The 12,286-nt window shown below is 45.5% G+C and overlaps 1 protein-coding gene, 1 non-coding gene and 1 pseudogene across 2 annotated transcripts in view; all 3 read right to left on the reverse strand.

Moving 5' to 3' along the window:
- Nucleotides 1-12,286, reverse strand: part of LOC144102085 (uncharacterized) — a 90,980-nt gene that overhangs the window by 23,118 nt on the left and 55,576 nt on the right. The gene's annotated exons all lie outside the window — the stretch shown is intronic.
- LOC144101586 (uncharacterized) lies at nucleotides 1,668-11,792 on the reverse strand (annotated as a pseudogene).
- On the reverse strand, nucleotides 10,504-10,575 carry TRNAI-GAU (transfer RNA isoleucine (anticodon GAU)). The gene has a single exon. It is a non-coding gene; the product is annotated as a tRNA-Ile (tRNA).

A 12,286-nucleotide genomic window follows, 5' to 3' on the forward strand; every position in this document is an offset into this window, starting at 1 on the left:
TGATCCGGAGTGCGCCGGAGATCAGTCTTCCGTGGTGCCTGGCGCCGATCAGCCCCGTAAGGAAACGGTGGAGCAGCGTGCACCGCGACCACTGGAGGGGTGTAAGGCGAAGGCCTAGGAATTGGGGCTGGGCGGCGCACGACGTCCGCGTACGTGACTGGCTGAACAGGGGCCGGGTACGGCGCGGGATCGGATGGGGCCCTGAGCACCTGCTGAACTTCCTCGCGGATGACGCTGGTAACGGAATCGATGCGAGGGGCAAATGTTCCTTGAAGGTGCTGCAGCTCCTCGCGGACCACGGAACGGATGAGTTCGCGAAGGGAGCTCGGATACACCCAGGAATCTGGGAGGAACCGGTCCAAAGTGGACAGTGTCGGAACTGGACGCAGCTGCCGGGCGTACTGATTGGACCTCTGCTGCAGCAATTGCTCCATGTGCACGGCGTCGGCCAGACACTCCGTGACGAAGTTGCTCGGGTTCCGTACAGGCCGGAAAAGAGCTGGTCTTTTATGCCGCGCACCAGGTGCCGCAGCTTTTTTTTCTTCACTCATGGCCTGATCGGCGAGATGGCAAAGACGTGTCACATCACATCCTTTGCGTACATTGCAACACCCTCATTTGGAAGTTGAATTCGATGGATCAGGGCACGCTCCAGGCTTTCCCGGCGGTCGCTGTTGGCGTACGTGGTCAGGAGCTGACGTCGGAAGTCCGGCCACTTAGACAAGGTAGCCTCACTGTTCTCAAACCACGTGCGGGCAGTCTTCAAGGCTGAAATACACGTTACGCATCTTGATCGCTTCGTACCAGCAGTTGAAGTTCGCAACCTTTTCATAGTGGCCCAGCCAGTCCTCAGCATTCTCGAACCGGCCACCGTTAAAGTGCTTAGGTGTTCGTGGGGTCTGAAGGGTCAGATAGGTGGGGCTGGCCGAAGGTACAGTCATAGTCACGGCGGGCCGTGGCGTCGCCATGAACGGAGTGAAAGTCGAGGGTGCGCCGACACGAGAGAAGCCCTCGGTGGACAGGCCTCGGATCCTCCGGCTGGCACGATGGACAGGGGTGGTCACAAGAGGCGGGCGCGTAGAGTTTTCAGCAGGAGAAGGGAGCATCGGTTGTATCTCCACTAGTGTCACGACCTTAGGAGCCGTGCAGGTAAGCGTCGGGGAGAACCCAGGACTGAGAGCCAGGGTCCAGGTCACAGAGGAAGGTAGGAAGACCTCAGACATTGCTGGCACATACCTACTACGGGGAAGTGGCCAAGACACAGGCGGTTAATTACTGGATACAAGAAAGTTTTTACGGCAAAAAGAGTGGTAATAGTATGTAGTCTGATAGATTGGAAGACGGAAGGACAAGGGTCCTGTTAGCTTAGAGATCGAAGACGGGACAATAGCTTAATGTGCACAATAGTAAACAATGCCTGTACTGTTTGAATGTCGTACTGACTGAGAGCCGGAAAAAGAAATTAGAATGGGAGTCCCTGCGTTTCTTGAAGAACATTTTGCACAGCAGAGCGCACACTCCTGTCGCTTCTTTCAAGCAAAGACGCGCCAATGAAAGAACAACCGCGGAAGACACAGGCAAGCCCAATTGATGAAATGGAATTTGCTAAAGACACTTCCTCAAATAGAGGGAAGCGGCGGCAGAAGAGTAGGAAGTTATCTATTGTCTCAGGTTCGGCACAAAAAGGGCACAATGGAGAAGCCGCCAGTCCAGATCTGTGAAGGTAGAAATTTAGAAGGGGAACCTGGCAACGCAAACTCGTGAAAGAGACCTCCAGTCAGCGCTAGCGCCACTCTTTGCTACTCCAAGGATGCAGAAGATCCTGATATTCGGGAGATGATGTAAGAGCCGAGGCAGCAAATTCCTGAAATATTGTGTAGCTGCGAAACCTCACCGCAGCTGTATATGCACACGTTGGCAGGACAGCAACAATTGGGCCGAAGAGAGGGGCTCTAGCTATGGAATCTGCAACCTTATTTAACTGAAAGCCCATGTCACCTGGTACCCAAAGCAACCTTACCGAATGTAGATGGAGCGGAATCAGGAACTTAAAGAGGCGTAATGCCAGAGACTCAGTGGGTGAGGATAATGAAGAGGAAATGGACAGGGAGTCTGTCATAACCAGGACCTGGGAAACGGTAGTTTCTAATTTCGTAAGGCTAAGATTACTGCTAATAATTCAGCCAGAAGAATTGGAGTGAAATCAGGAACACGGAGAGAAAAAGGCCAAACCAGTGAAGGCGAAAAAATTCCCACAACTGCCTTTTCGCGATCGTGCGAGGCATCGGTAGCAATAAGAACATGAGAGGGAAATGACCAAGGTGGTCCTGCAACAGACCCTGAAGAAGCGGGAAGGGCTGCAGCTTTGCATTCGATGGGAAAATGTCGTCGAGTTCAATCTAGACAGATGACGAGTTGTTTTACATTTGGCGGGCATCTGTGAAATGAATATTTCCGGGTCAAGGAGGGACAGCACGTAATATATCTGCGGAGTCTGAAAACAAGACCAGGCGGCACTAAAAAGGCGGAAGGTTGACTATGAAATAATATACTGGAAGCGTGAAGAGGTGAGTCGTACAGTTTTAAAAATATTTGAACTGTTAAAAGGTGAAACCTAGCTGATAACGAAATAATTCGCGCCTCAAGATGCAGAACAGCATTGGCGACTTATTTTGGAAGCCCCAGACAAAGGCGCAGCGCCTCACGCTACAACAGCACAAGAGGGCGAAGTTTATAGGCAGGAGCTCCTGAGAATAAAACAAACCCGAACTCCAAAATGGGCGGACGTACATTTTATAAATATTCAGAAGTGTATGCTTTCTCGTGCCTGACCTAGCACTACAAAGCCTGCGTAGGATGCCAATGGCCCGAACTCCTTTTGCCGAAACTTGCTCAATGTGTGGCCTCCAGGATAGAGTAGAGTCGTATATTACTCCGAGATACTTCACCGTCTGAACTTGAGGTATTATGTTATTTCTATAGACCAGGCAGATATTTACAGGAACAGAAACCGGAAATACTAACAATGCGCATTTCTTCGCATTGAGGGACAGATTAATTCTTCATAACCAGTTGTCAAGAACATTGAGGTAATTTTGCAGGCTTCGATAAATAGTGTGAATGTCACCTGCTGATGCAAAAATGCAATATCATCGGCATACACATAAGTTTTCACATTTTCAATGCATGAACATGAAATTGAGCTTAGAACAGGTGAGAGAACTGATCCTTGCGGCACACCTCTTGTCTGTGGAAATCTCCTTGACGAAACACCATTTCGGCAGCAGTAAAATCTCTATTTTCCATAAAAACAGAAATCCAGGCTACAAAATAGCTTGCCAAGTTCAGTTCCTCAAATCTTAGCAACAGAGTCGAGTGCTAAACGCAGTTGTCTGCTTTACTGACATCCAAGGTAACAAGCGCGGCAAACTGTTTTCTATTGCGAGCTAATTTAATACGTCTCTCTAGGTCAGCATGCGCACATCAAATTGAACATCCCGTCCTGAAACCAGTTTGACATGGATTCAAGAGGGCATTTTTCGAAATGAATGCCATGACACGGCTGAGAAGGACCCTTTCCACCAATTTCACTAGGTTCGATGTTAATGAAATAGAGCGTATGTTGTCTTAAGTTAAGCCCTCCCCTTGCTTTTTAAGCAATGGAACTATTTCAGCAAGACGCCAATCATAAAGTATCCAAGGACCTTTAATAGAATGGTTAACTATAGCTAACAGGTCAGCAGGAGATTCATTGAACAAAATTTTGATCATAGATGAAATGACATTATCGGGTCCAGGAGCCGCTGGGGATAAGCGCAGAACAATTTGCGACACCTCAGGCATAGAGACCTAAGTGAAATCACTTGAGGTGCATGTGAATATAGTAGAAGAAGGTAAAGCAGATGTAAAGTGAAGCTCTAGGCCACACGCAATATCCTCTAAGGCCTTTGCGATGTCAGCAGGGGACTGAACGAGGGATTCAATGTTGGCAGCCGGAGCAATCACCTTGTTGCGCCTTTTTAAATTAAACAAAGCTTGTTTTATTTCCTGATTGGGAAAGGAACTCATAATGACTTGTATTATACTCCTCCTTTGCACGGGCCACAGTGCGCTTAAATGTTGCTGCAACACACTTATAATCCAGCCAATTTTTTGGGCATTGATTGATGAGAAGTTTCTTCCAAGCTGCTTTCCGTCGTCTATATGCACGCGTGCACTCAGCATTCCACCAATTGTTCGCGATTGCACCCTTTGTTCTCTTAACCAAAAATTCAGACTTTTGCCTTGCATGGTCCAGTACTGAACATAGATGTGCAGCCTTGCTTTCGGCACTTCTCTGAGCGCAAGGGTCTGAAGTGATTTGGAGGGCTGATTTTAGCGTATCTTTAAAGCAACCGTAATTTATTAACGTGCGCTGATGTCGCTCAGGAAGAGTTAAGTTACACGCAAACTTGAAACTCATCGGTAGATGATCACTGTTTGTTGCACGATCAACAGGCGCCCAATACATAACATAGACTCCTTGGGAAGAAAAAGTTAAATCCAAGGCGGAGCGGCATTGACTCCTCACAAACGTTGGCAATCTAGAATTTTTGCACAACAAGTTGTAGTCAGAATCCCAATCAAATAGTCTAGAACCAGAGCTGTCTGTTTTAAACCCCCACGTCACATGGTGAGAATTGAAGTCTCCAAGTAATAGGACCTGAGATCGGCTACTAGACATTAGTGAGTCAAGGGGCCGAGTGTCACGCACACCAGACGGGAAATATGCATTAGTAACCGTAAATGGCGACATGGGACACTGAGGTCAACCGCAAGGATTTCATATTCATTGTCCACATATTGAAAAGAAATGCATGCCCCTGTGGCAAAACATTGTAGCGATGAGGACTAACAACCATCCTCTTTGTGTTGACCGGTCAAGCCGGAACGGACGGTAATCCTTGAGATGATAATTGAAATTTTTAGTTAGCCACGTTTCCTGTAAAGCAACTAAATCTGGTAGAAGCTGATTGCATAGGCAATTTAAATCTGTTGAATCTGGGAATATAGATCGATAATTCCATGGGAGTACACTTAAGAACCCTGGTTTTGAATAAAACCAGTTGAGAGTGGCGCTTGTCCCGTTCGTCTCTGTCTCTTGTGTTGTTTTTTTGTCGCGCTACAACCATCCCCTCGAGCATTAAGAACCCTATCTTGGCGGGAGAGCTGCAGCCGCGGCTGCCTTTTCTAGAATCCTGGTCTTAGCATTTTGACTTGCGTTACTTTTCTTTGTCTTTGACTGGGGGCAAGATGGACCTGCAATATTCAAAGGAGACCCACTTCGTTTCTGTGCGCGCAGATCAGACTCCATATCCACACAGTCCATAGAGGATGCGTACATAACGCTGTTCGGAGGAGAGGCCTGAGAGGTCTTTTGTTGCTCACATTGTTTTTGGCCCTGTGGAGCGGAATCGATTACTACAGAAGGAGGAGTAGCTTCCGAAGCCAAAGAAGACATGAGCGGAGCGGTGGGCACCTGCAGCAGATTGGTCATCTGAGTAGCTATGACCTGCGAAATGCACGTGGATACGGTTTCCATAATGCGATCCATTGCATTTGCCACAGCTTTCTCAACTGCCGCTGTAATAGCCTGGGACCAACTAGAATACACTATGGGTGGGCATTTGGCGGCCACACTAGAGTAGCCTGAGGCTCTCCCCTTGACTGCGGCAAAAGCCTCTCTCCGCGTGCATCTGAGCTTGTCTATAAGCTCAAGCACCTGAACTTCTTGTGCTCGTGCAGGACTGTCAGGAGAGTCAGCAGGGTGAGCTCCGGTACACAAACAACATTTCTCTTGCTGTTCAGGACATTCCTCTCTGCAATGACGTTCCCCACAGGCACTGCAGCGTAATGCCGATTTGCAGGCTTTGCCGCTGTAGCCAAATCGCCAGCAGTTCTGACACTGAAGGGGCCGAGAGTTAAAGGCATCTACTCGAAAAACCAATGGCCACACCTTAATCTCTTACGGGCAAAATGTTCCTGCAAATGTGTCAATGACGGACTCCGTAGGAATTTTTACTCCATCAACCATCCTGCTGCATCGATGGACAGCAATCACTCCCGCAGGTGAGCGGTTCTCAAGCGTTTCCACAGGGCTCAATCGAGAGTCGACCCCTCGGACCAAGCCCTTGGAACATGCTAGATGAGGCGGAATGAATGCGCTCACCGGGTGGTTGGCGAAGGTCGTACACTTTAGCAGGTCTTCAATGCAGTCTTTTTCTGGTGACCTGCACAAAATACCACCCCTGCCTAACTGCCGGACATCCGTAATGCGCATGAAGTGCTTGGATGTCGATTGAAGAGCCACGTGCACTGCCTTCGGGTTATTCAGTCGAATAGCGCCTCCTTTGGACGGCACTAAAGCGACCGGAATTCTCGAAACTCCACTGCGGAAAAAGAGATCAAATGGGAGCTGGTCTTGAGGAAGAGATGCCGACCAAGGGGAAAACCCCTGGCCAGGAGAAATAGACATTAAGCTCTAGTCCCGCGCCCAATCACCCCAGAACAAGAGCAAACAGGCACAGACAAAAAGAAGAAATTTAGAAAGTTAGCGCCACACCGCCAGGTACTTATCCGCTACCCCGCCGCCAGAGCGCTTCGAGAGCCAACCACCGCTTCATCGTCGTTTCTGCTAAGCGTGGGGGCCGCGCGGAGCGTTAGGCATGTGGCAATATGAAAAAGTTTTTAGAAAACTTTTGCGAGATCTACTATAATTCTTTACCTCAGAAGAAATTTTCACAATCAAAGAAAAGTAGGAAACCATGGATCGACAGAGAAATGCTGCAAGTAATAAAGAAACGAGATAAACTTTACAAACTATTTTTGAGAAGCAGGTGTCTAGAAGCGTTGAAAAGGTTACAGAAATTTGGTAACTTTGTCCTAAACAACCTCGTGCGGCTAAAAAGCAATATATTTTTAAACGCTTTATTTCAACTCAGGGGCGATCTGAAAATGTCTGGAAGGTGTTAAAGTCGATGTTAAGAAACTCTCTGGAACCAACAGTCCAAATTGCGTAAGGTGAAAATTAGTTAAAGTGTGCTGAGCCAGCGAACGCTTTCAACGACTAATTTATTTCTTTTGCTGACTCATCAGATAGTGACGCAGATTTGTCCTATATGCTCGTCCAAAACCGTGAAACAATATTTTTAGAACCGGTTACAATAAATGAAGTAGTTACAACATTTTTATCGCTGAATAAGAGTAAGGCTACAAACACGTCCGGTTACAAATACATCCCGTAAAGTTTGTTATCGATTTTCATGCGCCTTGCCTTGCCCATATCTTTGATCTGTTTTTACTGTCTGGCACTTTTTCCCGTCTTATGCAGACAAGGAAAGTTATAGTAGCGTTTAAAAAAGGAAACAAAAATGAATTGGGAATATATCGCCCTATATCTACCTAGCCTGTTTTTTCTAAAGGTTTGGAAAAAGTTATTCTAAAACGGCTGTCGTCTTTCACTGATAGATATAACATTGTTACTACTGCTCAGTATGACTTTTGCAAAAACAAATCGACAGAATTAGCTCTTCTTGCTCAGAAATAGTTGATACTGCAAAAATTTAAGTGAAAACTCTGGTACTCGGATTATGTTCTGGATTTCTCAAAAGCGTTTGATTTAGTTAATCATTCTACTTTTCTTGAAATATTGGATCATTATGGCATTAGAGGCAAAGCCCTCTTGTTAATTCATTCGTATTTGCGACATAGGTCCCAGTTCGTTAGCATAGCTGGTGAATGCACCAGCTGAAACCAATAGTTTCCGGCGTTCCGCAAGGGAGTATTTTGGGCCCCTTTCTTTTTGTTCTCTATGTTAAAGACATTGGCCACGTCGATAGAACTGCCAAGTACACAATTGATGCTGACCACACAAGTCTATTTTTTCCTGGTACTTCAACTGCTGACCTTGGCAACCGAGCAAACAAAACCTTGGGAGCAATAATTGTTTGGGCATATAACAACAATTTACAAATTAATGTTAATAAAACTAAAGCGGTCATGTTTCACCTGCGTCGTAAACACTTCGCGTTTCCTCTGTCTGAATTCAACAATGCCACAGTAGATTTCGTAAAGTCTGAAAAACATTGGCCGCCTACTTTGCAGACGATATGTCATGGACTGACCACATTCGCTACATAGTTAACAAGCTTTCCAAAACATTCGGTATCATGCGCCGTCATTGCTTTAATTTTTCTACAGCGGTTAACATGCTACTCTACAACTCTTTATTCACTTCTGTACTGAGCTACGAATGCCTCGTGTGGGCAACAACAACAGCAGAAAATCTTAGTAAACTTGCAGTCTTACCGAAACGAATCGTACGCATTGCAAGTAAAGTGCCATATTTTCTTCACACCGACAATATTTTCCAAAAACACAGCATTACACCAATAAAATGCATATATGACTATTGGCTGTTTCATAAATATAAACTCAGAATAATGAAAAACGATGATGCATTGATTTATCTAGCTGGTTTAGAGAAAAACAAAAGAGTGTATGATATGCGTCGCATAGAGCCTTGGAATTTTAAGACATATCGTACCAATTATGGTCATCAGAAGTTGGATTACACTTTACCTAAGTTATTGAACCAGCTGTACTGCTGTGATAATCTTGACTTGTCCGACGTTTCTCTACATGAATTGCGACAAAGATTCATGTAGGTTTATGTTGCTATTGTCATGAGCACCCGTCTTCCCCCACCCCCATCCTTTAGCGTTTTTTTTTCGTCGTGCTGCATTCTGATAATTAATTTTTACGTATAAGTACATATGTATTATATAATCCATATGCTTTCATGATGTTCCCATTTTTCCTTTTATCTGTTCTTTGTTCTCGTGCTTCTGCTACCGTCAATACTGCTGTGTAAAGGGCAAGTCAGGATCCCTCAAGCTGTTCATACAGCTTTTTCCCTGGCCTTCCTCGCAATACTTTGTTGCAAAATAAACTTCAACTTCAACTAAATTGACGCATTTCTTGATGTTATGCCTTACTGTATACAGTATTGGCATTTTTATCGTGAATACTTTCAAAAGAATTTCCCGCCTCAACCGCTAGCTCGTTTATGGTGAAACTGCACACACAGCTTGCGTATCGTGCTAACTTTTGTATCGTTGCATGTTTTACAACGGTACTTACTTGGTTTATCCGTGCATGATACGAAAACGTAATTGCCTTCTTCCATATCGGCCAACCGAAGTAATAATAATAATAATAATAATAATAATAATAATAATAATAATAATAATAATAATAATAATAATAATAATAATAATAATTGGTTTTTGGGGAAAGGAAATGGCGCAGTATCGGACTCATATATCGTTGGACACCTGAACCACGCCGTAAGGGAAGCGATAAAGGAGGGAGTGAAAGAAGACAGGAAGAAAGAGATGCCGTAGTGGAGGGCTCCAGAATAATTCCGACCTGTTGGGGATCTTTAACGTGCACTGACATCGCACAGCGCCCGTGTGCTGTGACATGTCAGCGCATGTTAAACGCAAAACCCGTTTTTTCGCTGAAGGGAAGCAGTGGCGCCATCTTTTTTCTGCGGTCACCATTCGCTTCTTTCGGGGAGTCACCAAAGCTGACCATATTAACTGAATTGGATAAAGTCACTCGGAAGAAAAAAAAGATCAAACAATATTCTTTGAAAGGTGAAGCCTCATTAAATCAGTCGTTGTGATATTTTGTTCCACTGAGCCGAAAATGTGGGAAGTGCCTCAGTTGAAGCAGAGTGATATATATATATATATATATATATATATATATATATATATATATATATATATATATATATATATATATATATATATATATATGTTAGCAGACAAGGGAAATGAAATGAGGTGCTCGTTTAACAAACATATTAAGGAAGACCGAAACCAAGGTGGATAGGGGAATGTTTTCTATTTTTTTTTGTTAATTTCTAATGCCAATCGATTGGTTTTAAAGAAAATTACTTATAAACCAGCCGAAAAAACAACCATGCCGCCGGTGGGATCCGAACCCACGACCTCCGAATATCGCGTCCGGTGCTCTTACCAACTGAGCTACGGCGACGGCTGTCCAATCTGCTGCTTTCGTGGGTATTTATGTTTTGCGTGTAAGCGAACCTTGAGAGTGTTCACCAGCGCCACCCTCGTCCAAAGCGGTGGACGTAGCACGTCCTGTAATACCGCAAGTGTAACGTAGAACGTCATCTAACGGCGAGGGCGGAAACTGTGCGAGTGCCCTCTTATAATACCTATGGCATCAAGACTGCCAGAACCGAGACCCCCTTTAAGCTATTAGCAGACAAGGGAAATGAAATGAGGTGCTCGTTTAACAAACATATTAAGGAAGCTAACAGTCACCGAAACCAAGGTGGATAGGGGAATGTTTTCTATTTTTTTGTTATTTCTAATGCCAATCGATTGGTTTTAAAGAAAATTACTTATAAACCAGCAGAAAAAACAACCATGCCGCCGGTGGGATCCGAACCCACGACCTCCGAATATCGTTCGGTGCTCTTACCAACTGAGCTACGGCGACGGCTGTCCAATCTGCTGCTTTCGTGGGTATTTATGTTTTGCGTGTAAGCGAACCTTGAGAGTGTTCACCAGCGCCACCCTCGTCCAAAGCGGTGGACGTAGCACGTCCTGTAATACCGCAAGTGTAACGTAGAACGTCATCTAACGGCGAGGGCGGAAACTGTGCGAGTGCCCTCTTATAATACCTATGGCATCAAGACTGCCAGAACCGAGACCCCCTTTAAGCTATTAGCAGACAAGGGAAATGAAATGAGGTGGTCGTTTAACAAACATATTAAGGAAGCTAACAGTCACCGAAACCAAGGTGGATAGGGGAATGTTTTCTATTTTTTTTTGTTAACAAAAAAAATAGAAAACATTCCCCTATCCACCTTGGTTTCGGTGACTGTTAGCTTCCTTAATATATATATATATATATATATATAGCGCGAGGATAGCACGCTAGACTATAGGTTCTAGCAGTGACGAAGGCAGGATGATCTACCCTGGACCCAAGAAACCTTAGCGAGATTTCCTTCGCTGTCCGGCGTTAAGCGGAATCCGGCTACGATGCTTGAGCCCCCCGGTAACAGGCGGCGACGGCAGCGCGAGGCACATTCCTTCGTCGTCGGCATCCGCTTGGAACATTATCCACGACAAGAGGCCTCTTCCCGGCCGTGGCAGTGTGTGGGCTGGCGGGGCGAGAGAATCCCGATGGATTTATGCCGAGGAAACACGACAGCATTGGTCTTTCACACACTAGTCGATTCTGATTATGATTCTATGGAAATTATGTCAGCTCCCCATCTTCTCAGTGTGTCATCTCCGTTTTTTTGTTAACCCTGCGCAGGTTGGTGCATTGCTACCTGACGGGAAACACAGCGAAAAAGAACATTGACAAAAAGTAACACACGCGACATGATGCGCTGTTGTAACTACTCAAAACAGGTAAAACTTATGGTTGGTCGCGGCGAGTCCTCATTCCTCTAGCGGCACAGATGCGCCACAACACCGGCAGGCGGCTGCTTCGAACACAGCCTCCAGTGGGGCTTGTGCCACCCGCATCGCTCTTCCCGAGCAATGCGGTGAAAGAATAGACAGTTTTGGCTGTGCGTCCGCAAAAGCTTTGCGAACGCCACGGGCGCACCTTACGCGCACTGCAGCCGGTCCTGGCAAGGACAGATTTTGTTGAGTGTGGCTGGCGTAGCGCCCGAGAAGCGTATCGTACTGTGCCGCCATCTAGTACGAGTAAGTCAAAGCTCCTAAGCTTGTTTACCTATCAAAGGTTTGTCTCTTTTGTTGTTGACACTGTTGTTGTCACTTCCTCGTTTCGCCTTCCGGCTTCTTCTTCAGCGCTGTTTTCATTATTGGCAGTCGAAGGCATTGTTTTGTTTTTTTCAGGCGTAATACAATTGGACGCAATGAAAACGCAAAATACACTGCAAAGTTGGAAAAGTGCTTCACCTGCTGTTATTGCTATGACGATAGTGTGCCCCATACAGTTTTGTCCATTTTTATCGTGAAGACTCAAAAATTTCCCCGCCTCAACCGCTGGCTCATTTGCGGTCAACTGCACACAGAGCTTGCGTATTATGGTAACTTTTTCATCGTAGCAAGTTTTCAACGGTACTTACTTAGATGAGCAGTGCACAGTGTTGTCGCATTGGCCAGTTGGTTTTTCCCAGTGGTCGGCTGAAAATTTCCTATTTTTTCCCATAAATACTTTTTTCAGA

The sequence above is a fragment of the Amblyomma americanum genome, chromosome 8 (assembly GCF_052857255.1).
Source record: "Amblyomma americanum isolate KBUSLIRL-KWMA chromosome 8, ASM5285725v1, whole genome shotgun sequence".
Lineage (NCBI taxonomy): Eukaryota > Metazoa > Arthropoda > Arachnida > Ixodida > Ixodidae > Amblyomma > Amblyomma americanum.